General features: G+C 49.0%; 1 pseudogene; it reads left to right on the forward strand.

The window, feature by feature from the left end:
- The first annotated feature begins 82 nt into the window (after nt 1-82).
- LOC105497100 (cytoplasmic tRNA 2-thiolation protein 1-like) lies at nt 83-4,790 on the forward strand (annotated as a pseudogene).
- Nucleotides 4,791-13,550: the final 8,760 nt, after the last annotated feature.

Genomic DNA, 13,550 nt, shown 5'->3' on the forward strand with positions numbered 1-13,550 from the left:
CAGCTTGCCCCTCCCTTTCCATCTCCACCATCTATAGTGAGCCTCTCCATAATCAGTGCCAACCATTAGTCTGGTTCAAGTCTCTGCACAGATAATCAGTGCCATCCATTAGTCTCGTTCATATATTTACACAGGCCCCTAAACATACACACCAGGAGTCAACAAACTGTGGCTATTGGCCAAATATGGCCTCCCAGCTGTTTTTTTAAAATAAAGTTTTATTAGAACACAGCCATGTTCATTTGGACATGTATTGTCTGGGCTTCTTTCATGCTCCACTGGCAGAGTTGAGTAGTTTTAGCAGAGAGCAAATGGCCCCCAAGCTGGAAACTGAAAATATTTACTCTCTGGCTCTTTACAGAAAATGTTTGCCAACACATGACATACACACAAACACACACACATTACTATGCTCATAATCATATACCTGTGTAAGGACCCTTTCGTTGATTTATAAAACTCAGATCTCTTACACGTGTGGATGGTATTTTTTTCATTCTACAATCCATGATGGGTTGCACACACATGTATTCTATGAGGTTGACCTGTCATAATTTATTGAGCCATTCCCACAGTTTTGATTGCTTATTTCCCCCCCACACACGTTTTTTGCTAAAAAAGGGAGAGGGGACTGTTATAAATACTTCTGAGACGCAGACCAGCATAATCTTTTAAGTGCATAGGCCCAGGAGCCAGGTTCCTGCATTTGATTCCTGGCTCCACTCTCTACCCTCTGCATCTGCTGAGCAAGTTATTTGGTATCATCTATTCTGGTTTTCTCAACTACAAAAGGGAGATTATGATAGTACCCTATCCCCATGCATTTGGTGTGAGAAGTGGGTATGTGTTAAACCGTTGGAACTGCATGGACAGACCAAGTATCCCTGAGCCTGCCTGGCTCCCTTGTGCTGGGTGTGGGACTGTGGTGGGAGATCTCAGTCAGCTGGAAGTCTTTTCCAGAAGGGTGTTAGAGATGGGCACCCATGGCTTTAGTCTCCATACTCATACATATAGAGCATGGCCTCCCTCTGTCCTTAAGAGTCTCTGACCCCTCCCCTCACAACCTCTCTGAATAGTCAATAATATTTACCTTCTGATCAGGGCTGTAACATGGGTGGCCTCCCTGGAAGTTGTTACAACTGGTCCTTAATAGACACCCTCACCCCTTTGGATAGCACACAATCTAATTCTGGGTATAACCTGTTTGCTACTCCCTCTCTTCCCCCTGAAATGAGCTTAAGTTCCTATTCTTCTTGGTGCATAATGGGTGCACTCCAGGAAGACTTCCTGGAGGCAGTGGCCTTCTTAAGCCAGAACCCGTTTATAACCCATGTATATAGCAGCAGCCTGCGCACAGCTGCCCCTGGTCTATTCAGGCAGGGGTGCTATCTAGGGAACTCCTCAAAGAACTCCTCACGTGTAACCCGCCTCCTCTCCCGGTCCCGGAGAAGCTGACCCTTCATGCAATGCCCGCCCCGTCATGTACCTCCTGCCACGCGGCACACGCAGCCCTCCTCGGGACGAGCGCTGTGCAGTGCCTCCTTCTGCGCCGCCTTCGAGGCCGAGGTGCTGCACACGGTGCTTGCAGGCCGCCTGCTGCCGCCCGCCGCGGTGGTGGCCGTGGGCGCCTCGTACGGCAAGGACTCCACAGTGGTGGCGCACGTGCTGCGCGCTGGCGCCGCGCCTGGGCATCTCACTGCAGCTCGTGGCCTTCGACGAGGGCATCGGCGGCTACCGGGAAGCGGCGCTGGCGGCCGTGCGGCGCGCTGGGAGCTGTGGCTCACCGTTGTGGCCTACGAAGACCTCTTCGGGGCTGGACGGTGGACCCCGTAGTCCGCAGCACAACCAATTCCAGCCGCAGCCGCTCCTGCTGCACCTTCTGTGGGGTGCTGCAGCGCCGGGCGCTGGAGGAAGGGGCGCGCCTTCCTCACACACTCACCGGTGAGAACAAGGGCGGCCGCAGTTCTGCGTGATAGAGGGAGTGGGGAGCATGCGCAGGCAATGGGCGGTTCCTGAAAGGGGACTGGGGCGCATGCTCCAGAAGTGGGCGAGGAGACCCTGGGAGCGGCTTAGCAGGAGGATCCCAGTAAGGCGCTGGGGAAATACACATGTGCCTATTTGGGGCCGGAGCCGCTGAAGGCTCATGTGGGTAGTACGTGTGCCTCCCTAGGATGGAGTAAGGCAGGTTTTTCAAGCCTCTGGGTCTCTGCCATCATCTTAGTACACACATTGGCAAATAGAGGGGTAGAGGGGCTACCCTGTAGGAGCTAAGGCTGGAGTACTCTGCTATTATTATTATTGTTATTATTTTGAGATAGAGTCTCGCTCTGTTGCCCAGGCTGGAGTGCAGTGGTGCAATCTAGGCTCACTGCAACCTAGCCTCCCCCCGGATTCAAGCGATTCTCCTGCCTCAGTCTCCTAAGTAGCTGGGATTACGGGCGCCTGCCACTACGCCTGGGTAATTTTTGTATTTTTAGTAGAGGGAAATGACTTTCTTTGTATCTCCCTTTACAAAGAGAGAGATGTGAAGAGGCGTCTCCCATCATAAGCCATACAGTCTGAAACGCTACGGTGTCTCTTAACTCCTTTTCTTTATAGGTTTCTCTCCGACAACTCTTATTTTTTCCCAATGATTACTTTAATAAGTAATTATCGTCCATTGACTAAATACCAGATACAAGCTGTGTAGCCTAGAGCAGATTACCTAACCTCCATTTCATCTTTTTTAAAATGGGGATGTTAATAATATCTGGGTCCTTGAGTTGGAAAGTACTTGAGTTATATATAAGGCACTTAGACTAGAGGCTGAAAAACAGTAAACATGATGTAAATGTTTGCTGTTATGACAATGCACAAGAGCACAATACAATCTGTACTCCTGCCTGATTTTCACGTATGTAATTATAACCTGACAAGTGCTACTAGGGAAAATTACACAGAACATGTGAATTTATATCAGGGGATCCTAGTGACGGGGAAAAGGTGGGGATTAAAGAAACCTTTCCTGAGTGAACTGAGACCCGAAGGCTCAGTGAATAACCAGGTGAAGGATGAGTTGGAGTTTGGGGGAGCGGTGTTCTGAGCTGAGGACACAGAGAGGCAAAGGCCTTGAGGAGGGGAAGTATGACCAACTTGAGAAGCCCTAAGAAGAACAGCAAGCATTTTAATATACAGAGTCAAGTATAACATGACAAGATGCAGAATAAACATGGTTTCCATTTACATTGTATGGCGACTGGTGTGTTTGTATGCACTAACTTTCTGGTCTTTCTAAACCTCGTGATCTGTATTCCCAGAGGCACTTGTGTCTACAGCTCTCTTGAGAATCCCCATTAGATGGTCCTTTTTTCTCCTGTGTTGTCTGAAATACAGTTTTAAGTGAGGCTGAAATGGTTTGCAGCTTAAAGCATTTTTACCCGCTATGTGGAAGGAGAGCTGGCGAAGGGCCTGGTGTACAGTAGGTGGATGGCAAATGAGGGCTCCCCCAAGGAACTTGTTTGTGTTCCCTTCAGGTTTTCTGTCCACCTCCAGTCTCCATCTGGCTGCTCCGTGGTGCCCGGGAGTCTCCATGGTCCAGTTTCCCCATCAGTGTCTCTTCCCCCTCCCCCTGCCCCTCTGTCTTGGGTCCTGGCGGCCCCGCTGTACCCTGGGTTTCTATGTTCCGCGCTCCTCTCCCCGTCTCTCTCCGGGTCCTGGCGGCCCCACTGTGCCCTGGGTCTCCGCTCCCCGTCTCTCTCTGGGTCCTGGTTGCCCACAGCGCCCCAGGAGTCTCCATGGCTCTGTCTCCCCCTCCCTGTCTCTGGATCCTGGCTGTTGCACGTTGTTCGCGGGTCTCCATGGCTCGCTCTCCCCCTCCCCGTCTCTCTCTGGGTCCTGGTTGCCCACAGTGCCCTAGGAGTCTCCATGGCTCTCTCTCCCACTCCCTGTCTCTGGATCCTGGCTGTCGCACGTTGTTCGGGGGTCTGTCTCCATGGCTTGCTCTCCCTCTCGCCGTCTCTCTCTGGGTCCTGGCGGCCACACTGTGCCCTGGGTCTCCGTGGGTCTCTCCTCCCAGTCTCTCTCTGGGTCCTCGTGGACCCTTGGTTCCCCGGGGGGCTCCCTGGCCAGCAGCGCCCTCCGCGCGCCACCTCACCCGCTCCCGTCTCTCCCCAGCAGGTCACAACGCCGACGACATGGCGGAGACCTTGCTCATGAATTTCCTGAGAGGCGACGCGGGGCGACTGGCCCGGGGCGGGGGCCTGGGCTCCCCGGACTAGCGGGACGCCCTGCCGCGCTGCCGCCCGCTGCAGTTCGCCTAGCAGAAGGAGGTGGTGCTGTACGCGCACTTCCGCCGCCTCGACTACTTCTCCGAGGAGTGCGTCTACGCGCCCGAGGCCTTCCGCGGCCACTCCCTGGACCCGCTCAAGCGCCTGGAGGCGGCGCGGCGGTCGGCGGTGCTGGACCTCGTGCACTCGGCCGAGCGCCTGGCGCTGGCCCCGGCCGCGCGGACCCCGCGCCCCGGCGCCTGCTCCCGCTGTGGGGCCCTGGCCAGTCGCTCGCTCTGCCAGGCCTGCGCGCTCCCGGCCATCGGCAAGGGCCGCCGGGGGCTGGACGAGGAGGCGACGCCGGGGACACCCGGGGATCCGGCCCGGGCCCCCACCTCCGAGACTGTCCCCACCTTCTAGCGACTCCAGGCCTCCCGCCGGGATCCGACGCCCCCGAGTGGGGGCTGCCTGTAAATGACACTGTGAATAAACCCGGTTACCTTACCGGGCCTTCCATGTGAGGTGGGAGGGGGATGGGGGCCTAGTAACCTGAAACCCTGAAGAAGCTGGGACCCCAGACTTCGGTGTTTCAGGGAGGAAGGGTCTCGAGCTGGGCTTCTGACTCTGAGGGAGGAGGGGGCTGGGGGACCATCCTGGGTCTGAGAGAGGAAAGGGCCAGGACTAGGGCTAGAGGAAGTGGGACTGGAGACCCCAGGCATCTGTGGCTGAAGAAGGAGGGCCTGGGGTCGTGGACTCCTGGGTCTCAGGGAGGAGGGGGCTGAACACTTTGTGATTCCTGAGCGAGTGGGGGTTGGTTGGGGACCTCCTGCCCAGTGCCTCTGCTGGTTCTGGGTGCGCTCAGCATGGTCCTGACCCTCCTTGAGCACCAGATTCCTGATGTTTCCTGTTTGCCCGCAGTGGGGTAAGCGGAGTGACATTACCTGATGGACACACGCCATTCACAGCCCCCGTCACGATGCCTCCCTTCCAGCGCTTCGTGTGCAGCACGCGCTGCACCCTCTCGTTTCGTCTCCACCACGGCCTTACTGGCTGTAGCTTGAGCCACAGTAACTGATCTGGGGGCTCCCACCAGGTTGACCTGGCTCCAGAGCTCTCAGAGATTTTGGGATTGCCTTTCCCCCATGCTATCCTATCCTCATCCATCACCACCTGGATCTCTCTTGTCATAGGTAAGGAGGGGCTGGTGGGCTTTGCAGACCTCTCAAGTTCTGAAGGCAGAGCTGCGTGAGCCTGAGTCGCGTCTTAACTTTTCTGACCTTCCATTTCCTCCTCTGAAAAGAGAAGCAACCCTCCCTCTTCACTCCCCCCACGTCAGGCTACTCTTGGGAGGATTCAGTAACTTGGTCGTTCATATTAAGGTTTGGCCACCAGGGGGCTTTTGCTTTCAGGATTGCTGCTCAACTGGTCCTGGAAGGAGTGAGGCCCAGAAACTTCCTGCCTGACCTGTGGGAGATTTGGTGTTCTCAGTCCCACCTCCGAGCTTTGCTGACTTGCCTCCCTAGTCAGGAATGCCTTCCCTTTCCCATCTGCCTGCTCAAACCCTCCAGGGTCCTTGTAGAAAGAGGACCTTCCTGATTCTCCCCTCCCACCCAGTCCAGGGCATACGGCTCTCCCAAACCCTACCACGTAGGTCACCCACCCATAGGTCCTATCCTGATTCTGTGGCCTTCCAACCGTTTTGGGTTATGCTCTCCCTAATTAGACTGATCATTAAGGGCAAAGACCAGACCTGTCTCCCCACTGGACAATACAGCATTATTCATCCAAGAAACATTTATTGAGCATATAATGTGTGCAGGGGCTGTTCTAGGCACTGGTGAGAGAAAAAAGACCAAATCTTTCATGGAGCTTACAGCCTTGTGGGAAAGACACTTATATAATGTCAGATAATTAGTGCTGTGGATACGAAATAACATAAAGGGAAAAGGTGTAAAGAGGTGTTATTTTAGTTGTTATTTTAGTTTGAAAGGCCAGGACCTCTTTGAGAAGGTGACTTTGGGGGCAGAGATCAAATAAAGCAAGCGAGGTTTCTAGCCATGATAGAGTAGCTAACGTCAGAATAACACTTCCACACTGAGACTGAGACCAACTGGAAACACAGGACACACACACACAAAACAATCTGAAGACATTGGAGAGCTACCAAGTTGGCCAGGATCCAAGAGAAAAGGGAAGCTCATTCTCCTGGAGGGGCCAAAAGGCTAAGGAAGCAAGCAGAAAGCAGAGGCTTAAGAGGATGGGAACCTGAGTTGAGCTTTCAGTAGTGTTATGGCTGGGGTTGGAGAAAGAAATCATGGTGGCCAGGTGCAGTGGTTTATGTCTATAATCCCAGCACTTTAGGGGGGCCAATATGAGAGGATCACTTGAGCCCAGGAATTTGAGGCCAGCCGGGGCAACATACAGAGACCCTGCCTCTACAAAAAAAAATTAATAAAATTAAATAAATACAAATAGATCATGGAGCCTGGTGCTACCAAGGTAGACAGGACTTGAGGGACCAAAACCCTGGAAGGAAGGGAAGATCATTGAGGTGAGCCCAACATACTTAAACTCTCCTCTCAGCAGTCTGATGGAACTGGGTAAACCAAATTTGATGTTCCGGGTCTGATAAGGAGAGGCCCAGTAAACACCCCAAACCTTCTGTTAGGACTCAAGAAGGGTTACAGATTAAAAGTAAGGGTTGGCCAGGCGCGGTGGCTCACGCCTGTAATCCCAGCACTTTGGGAGGCCGAGGTGGGCAGATCACAAGGTCAGGAGATTGAGACCATCCTGGCTAACACGGTGAAACCCCGTCTCTACTAAAAATACAAAAAATTATCCAAGCGTGGTGGCAGGCACCTGTAGTCCCAGCTACTCAGGAGGCTGAGGCCAGAGAATGGTGTGAACCCAGGGGGCGGAGCTTGCAGTGAGCCAAGATCGCACCATCGCACTCCAACCTGGGCAATAGAGTGAGACGCCATCTCAAAAAAAAAAAAAAAAAAAAAAAAAAGTAAGGGTCAACTGGGAGTAGGCCTGCCCACAAAAAGACCAAAACCCATCTTCAAACTCTCTCAACATGGGGCTGGCTTATGGGATCTGTCTCTATTCTACTTGCTAGAAAGCAAAAGTAGGGTAGCCCTAGCCACATGAGCCGATTTACCTTTAAATTAATTAAAATAAAATCAAGGATTAAATCCTCAGTCACTCTAAATACCTGTCAAGTGCTCAGGACCACTATATTGAACAATGCAGACACAATGCTTCCATCATCACGAAAGTTCCTTTGCACAGTGCTGTTCTAGACTGTCCTAGAATCCAGAGGAGGAAAATTTCAGTCAGAGCTCCAAAAAATCTCTGCAGTTTTTCAAACAAAATACTGGAAATTCAACTAAAAATGAAAAAGTTTACAAGCATACCAGGAGATATGACAAAATAGTTGAATACCAAGAAGCTGGGCATCAAACACAGATGTAATTACAGGTGTTTTAGATATGAGTTTTAGGTATGGACTTTAATTGTCATCATGTGAAAATAGATGCTAAAATGGAGAGTTTCAGCATTGTATTGGATTACATTTTAAAAAGAACCATTAAAACTGTGAATGTGATGAATAATAAAAAGAACCAGGCAGAATGGAGTAACTAGTAGCAGACTTACCCTCCTGCTGTAAACAACTATAAAATAGCATAATGTATTAGGCAATTTTCCCTGCTTTGCTCCACATGCAGGCCGGCTTCCCAATTGCCAGCCCTGGGGATGACCTACACCTGCCTCAAGTATACCACCACCTGCTTGCCTGTGTGCTTACAGAGGCAGTAGCTACATAGGCAACAGTTTTCCATAGAACTTTCTGAGATCCCCCTTCGGAGTCCCATGGTAATAGTGGACATACTTGGCTTTTCATACATCCCTGCAAGCTCTATCTTGCCCATCCACACCTGTTCTTCAATTGAACTGCTTAATGATGCTCTCATGATCATCCTGCCTTCTCCAAAGCATCACTTTCCAGCTCTACCACATTTGCGTTAAGTTCTAGGTCCTCTAGCAAGCCCTTTATTCTCATAAAACTCTTGGTGGCTGTTTCCCTGGCCATACTCTTGTCTGGTGCAGTGACAAAAATCTATAGAGATAATTTTAAACTCTGAGTCACATTATCATTCTTCAGGGCATATTTACTCTTGCTTGTGGCAAGCAGACCACTTTGATTTGATCAGATATTGAGGAAATTTGGTCTGGCTTTAATCCTTGTGAGGTATCATCTAGTTCCAGCTCATCCTTACTCTACAAGGTCCCAACCAGAGCACTGCAGTGTTTGCCACAGCCCTTTTTCCTTGGCAAGCCCTCAGCCATAACTTTTATCATTCTATCTCCGTGAGACTCAAACGTTCTACTTCGCTTTTCAGACTGTGTTTGGAATCAGCAACCTACTTCATCTGAAGGGTTTGGTTGTGGAAGGCATGAAGGACCCTGAGCTGAGAGCAGAGGACCCAGCTCAGGGGCTGATGCAGAGGCCACTTGTGATACCATACCCTCCCAGTCTGTGCCCCAGGTCCTCCCTCTCCCCAAAAGTGCTGATGCAGACACCTGACATTCACATTCTAGGTATCCTGGAATCTGGGTGCAAGGGGGCTCTGACTTCACCATGTCAGAGCCTGCTGAGGATATAGGACACCCAAGAACTGTTACTGGCAATGGGTCACCCTGAGACACACCTCGCTCCACCCACTCACCCACCCACACTTATTGTGGTTGTGATTATCAGAAGAGCTTGCACTTTACACTTTCCTCACTCCAGGATCCCCAGATGGTCTCAGATCCAGTTCGTGGCTGTTGGTTCTTGAAAGGGGCCATCCTCACCTGGATGTTCCAGTACCAAACATAACAGAGTCTAAAATGTGAAAGAAGGCGGCAATGGCAAATCTACCTTCTCTAAGGCCTCCAAACTTGCAATTGGCCCCCAAGCATGAGAGGTGCCCAGATGTGGGACACAGGAACACCTAAGCTCTCTGTGAGTAGAGCAGTACTCTACCTTTCACATTTAGAGGTTATGTTTTCTATTTGTGACAATATCTCACAAAAGTCTTCTCTTCACGAGGGAAAAATGTCATGCTCCTCTCCTTCTTGCCATCTCTGTTGCTCAGTGAATGTCCCCAAGGAGGTGGAATCAGCCTACAGTTCTTAGTGTCTTCTCTGCAGCTTTTGATCTGTTCTATTTGTGGAAATAGGAGGATCATGGAAATAGAAATGTTGACCTCTTCCACAAACCAAAAGACATAGGCTCTTCTGGAGTAAGCACAAAAATTTCAAGATGAGAGAAGGTCAAAGCATGAGGATACAGAGGTACTTTGTCCTGTACCACATCTTCAAATCTCAGACCTGCAACTTCTATCCTGCATATTTCTCCAAGCTGTACCCCAAAATGAAGACCAAGGACCTTCTCTGAAGTCATATTTCCTGCAGTACTCTTGCCCCTGCACACGCACAGCAGGGGTAACAGCAGCATCTTGGGTTTGGAGCGGGGGGAGTCTGGGACTCCTGACATCACCTGATGAGTTTCTTCTATCTGCAGATCAAGGCAGCTACAGAAAGAGGACAGCTAGAGATTTTTCCTGGATTGGGCTGCTCCAAGTTCCTCTCTCTATTAGGAGTCCTCTTCCCTCAAACAACCACCAGAGAAGTGAAAGTTGACCTCCTTTCACCCCAGGCCTACTGATAACCTGTTCAGTGCCCCCTGCCTTCTCATTCCTCACTCAGATGTGGCCTCCTCTAGGCATCCATTCCTACCTCTCCTCAGAAAATTAATGGGGCATGCCCCACCTCTTCTCTGTTCACTTGGAACTCTTGGAGATCTCTCTCAGAGCAGAAGAGTCTAGGAGCCCTGAAACTGAATCTTCTGCCCCTCCACCCAGTCCTAGTCACACAAGAAGTCACAAGAAAGTGGAACTGAAACTCACCTGCAAGGGGGCCCTTCATTGTCAGAGACTATGACTCAGAACTGAGGGCCTGGCTCCAGCTTCACACTTGGCTGTGACATTTGTGGTTTTTCTGGTGTCAATTTGAGTTCAAAAAGTCACTGAATTTTTGTATGTCTCCTTGCTTATTCTCAGGTTTCTGATAAGCCCTTCACTCACACCTTCAGTGTTGAGTTTTGACTTCTTAACAGTTCCTCCAGCCCTATGGGCCTCCCATCTTCACACACAGTAATTATCAAATCTCTCCCTCTTTAACCAACATCCATTTTACCCTGACATTGCCTCGCCTGTTCTGCCCTTCATGACAACTCTCTGCATCCTGTGGTCCACTGAGGCCCCAGGATCCTTTTCCCAGTATAAATACTTACCATTCATGTAGAATGAAGGAAAACTTAGAATTTGTTTCTGTGACCCCTCAGCTCCAAATATAACTTCACAACCAGCCTTCTGATAGATACTTCATTCCTTCATTTGAGCTGATTTGGGTTTTGGCACAGAGCCAGGTATGGAAAAGGATCACATATCATGTTCTGTTGTTCAGAACACCACGACAGAACAAATAAAGGATTCAAAGCAAGACCAAATTATCGACCCACTGGAAAACGAAGGGAGGAAGAAATGGAGCCTGCCACAGAGAATGTTTCCTGGAAGGAGTGAGGGCAGAGTCAGCTCAGAGAAGCAAGTATCCCAGTGGCCTGTGAGAAATGCACCATCTCTCTAAAGTTGTCTTCTCTTCCCTAAAATGAGGGGGACTTCAGAAGAAGACTGAGGAGGAGTTTGGATGTCCTCTGACCACCTCTGTCCTGCAGCACAGAATGTAACCAACCCTACTTTCCAACCTTCTTACCTCTGCATTGGAGACAGGCCAGAGTTCTGCCCCCAGGGGGCGCTCCATCCGCCATGCCGGATTTGGGGAACTACTACCCAGGGTTGGCGCTGTCCATGGTTCTGCACCATAACTGTGCTCTGAGTTCAGGAAACTCCCAACTCCGCCGTGGACACAAATTCACAAGCTCACGGTTCTGAGCTGTAGGCCAGCGGGGCACCTAAGTCAGAAAGGCTTCGAAAAGGCTGGGTCCCTTTTGGGAAGGAGAGGCCAGGGAAAGGGACTTATCTCTGTGCTTTTCCTCTCGCTCCTCTTGTTGACCTAAGGATCATTCTTTTGAATTGTAGTGCCGGCCTGGCTAACGGGCAGGGAAGAACAAGGTATTTTTCTGACGTTCCAGATTATGCTGATGTTGCTGGCTCTTGGACCACGCTTTAAGTAGCAAGTCCCTGCCTGGATCTCCTCTCGGATAAGGGTTTAGGAAAGAGATGGACATTCACTGAAGCTCCCCAAGTTCCAGACTCAGGGCTGTGCTTTTCTATATATACCTCATTTAATCTTCATAACCAACGTAAGAGATGTATGGTTAATAATTCTCATTTGACAGAGTGGGAAACAGAGACTGGACGTATAAGCGACTTCATGGGGTCTCACATTATTGGTGCATGTATATATGTGTGTGTGTATATATATATAAATATATAGAGAGAGAGAGACAAAGTCTCACTCTGTCACCCATGCTGGACTGCAGTGTCATGATCTCAGCTTACTGCAGTCTCAACCTCCAGGGCACAAGTGATCCTCCCATCTCAGCCTCCCGAGTAGCTGGGACCACAGGCACCTGCCACCATGCCCAACTCATTTTTGTTTATTTTTCGTGGAGATGGGATCTTACTATGTTGCCCAGGCTGTTCTTGAACTCCTGGACTCAAGCGATCCTCCCATCTCAGCCTTCCAAGTATCTAGGTCCACAAGCGTGTGCCTCCATGCCCACTAACTTTTTCTTTTCTTTTTATAGAGACAGGGTCTCACTATGTTTCCAGGCTCGTTCCAAACACCTGGGCTCAAGTGATCCTCCCACCTCACTCTCCCAAAGTGATGGGAGTACAGGCATGAGCCACTGAGCCTAGTGATAGTTTCCATTGTGATGTTGTCAAATCTATCAAGATTTTTTATAAGAAGGATGAATTTTCCTTAACTTTTTGTCATAATCTCCATAAGGAAAATTACTGTTTTCTTCAAAAATTTTAAGAAAAGATGACTAGCAGAAGATTAGACATTTCCTAGCTTGCAATATTTTTCCATGTTTGTGTTATCAAAAATATACTTACCATTCACATTGTGTAATCATCTGTTATGCTGAGAAATAGAACATGCGGGCACCCCGGGAATCTTAGAAACCCTCTTTGTTTCCCACCCTCCCTAACCTTCTCTATGAGTTACCACCTTGCTGATATTTGGAATTATCTTTTTCCCTGCCTTTGCCTATAAGCATAATACCTGTGTATACATTCTTAAGCAAGAATAATTGCTTTAAACATTCACACAAATGGAACAATGTGGTAATGTGTATTTTGTATAGCCCAATAGCACTGCACCAGCTTTCCTTGTATTAATGTCGGCATATTATACTTTCCCTTTTAGCCTTTGCTATCCTTGTACTTTACATGTATATGTTGTAAAGATCATATACTTGGAATCCATCAAAGTGGACTCTGTTTTTAACTGAAGCATTTATCCAATCATATTTAACATAAATGTCCCATGTTATATTTTGTTTTCTGTACGTGTCATCAATTCTACATTACTTTATTTCTCCATTTTTTTGTTTGTTTACTAAGTTTTTTGTGTTGTTTGGTTTTTTGTTTTCTTGAGACAGGTCTCACTCTATCACTCGGCTTACTGCAGTCTCCACCTTCCGGGCTCAGGTGATCCTCCTGTCTCAGCCTCCCAAGTAGCTGGGACTACAGGCATATGCTACCATGCCTGGCTAAATTTTTTGTATTTTTTTTGTAGAGGTGTGTTTTGCCATGCTGCCCATCTCGAACTCCTGGGCTTAAGTGATTCTCCCCACCTCGGCCTCTCAAAGTGCTGGGATTAACAGGTGTGAGCTACTGCACCTGGCTGGTTTACTAAGTTTTTAATAGTATACCTTTAATCATCACTAGGTTGAAAGTTATATATTATGATTCTGTTCTTTTAGCCATCATGATACAAATTTACAGCATGCGTAATTAACCTATCAAAGTTTTTAGTAAATGAAAACCTCTCTCCTCCTGGATAATATATGGATATTAGGACATGTAAAATATGCTTACCTTGGTCCTTAGCCGTTGTGTTTGTCAGGAATTCTAAATTATCTTTTGTTTTTATTAAAGTTCCCCCATTTACTTGCTCTGAAAGATCACTATTGCTCTCATTTTTGAGTTGACTTTACTGAGTATAGATTACAAATTGATGTTGGAAATAGTATTTGCCTTCTTCTACTCTCCAGGTTGCTACTGATAA

Source organism: Macaca nemestrina, chromosome 20 (genome assembly GCF_043159975.1).
Source record: "Macaca nemestrina isolate mMacNem1 chromosome 20, mMacNem.hap1, whole genome shotgun sequence".
Taxonomy (NCBI): domain Eukaryota; kingdom Metazoa; phylum Chordata; class Mammalia; order Primates; family Cercopithecidae; genus Macaca; species Macaca nemestrina.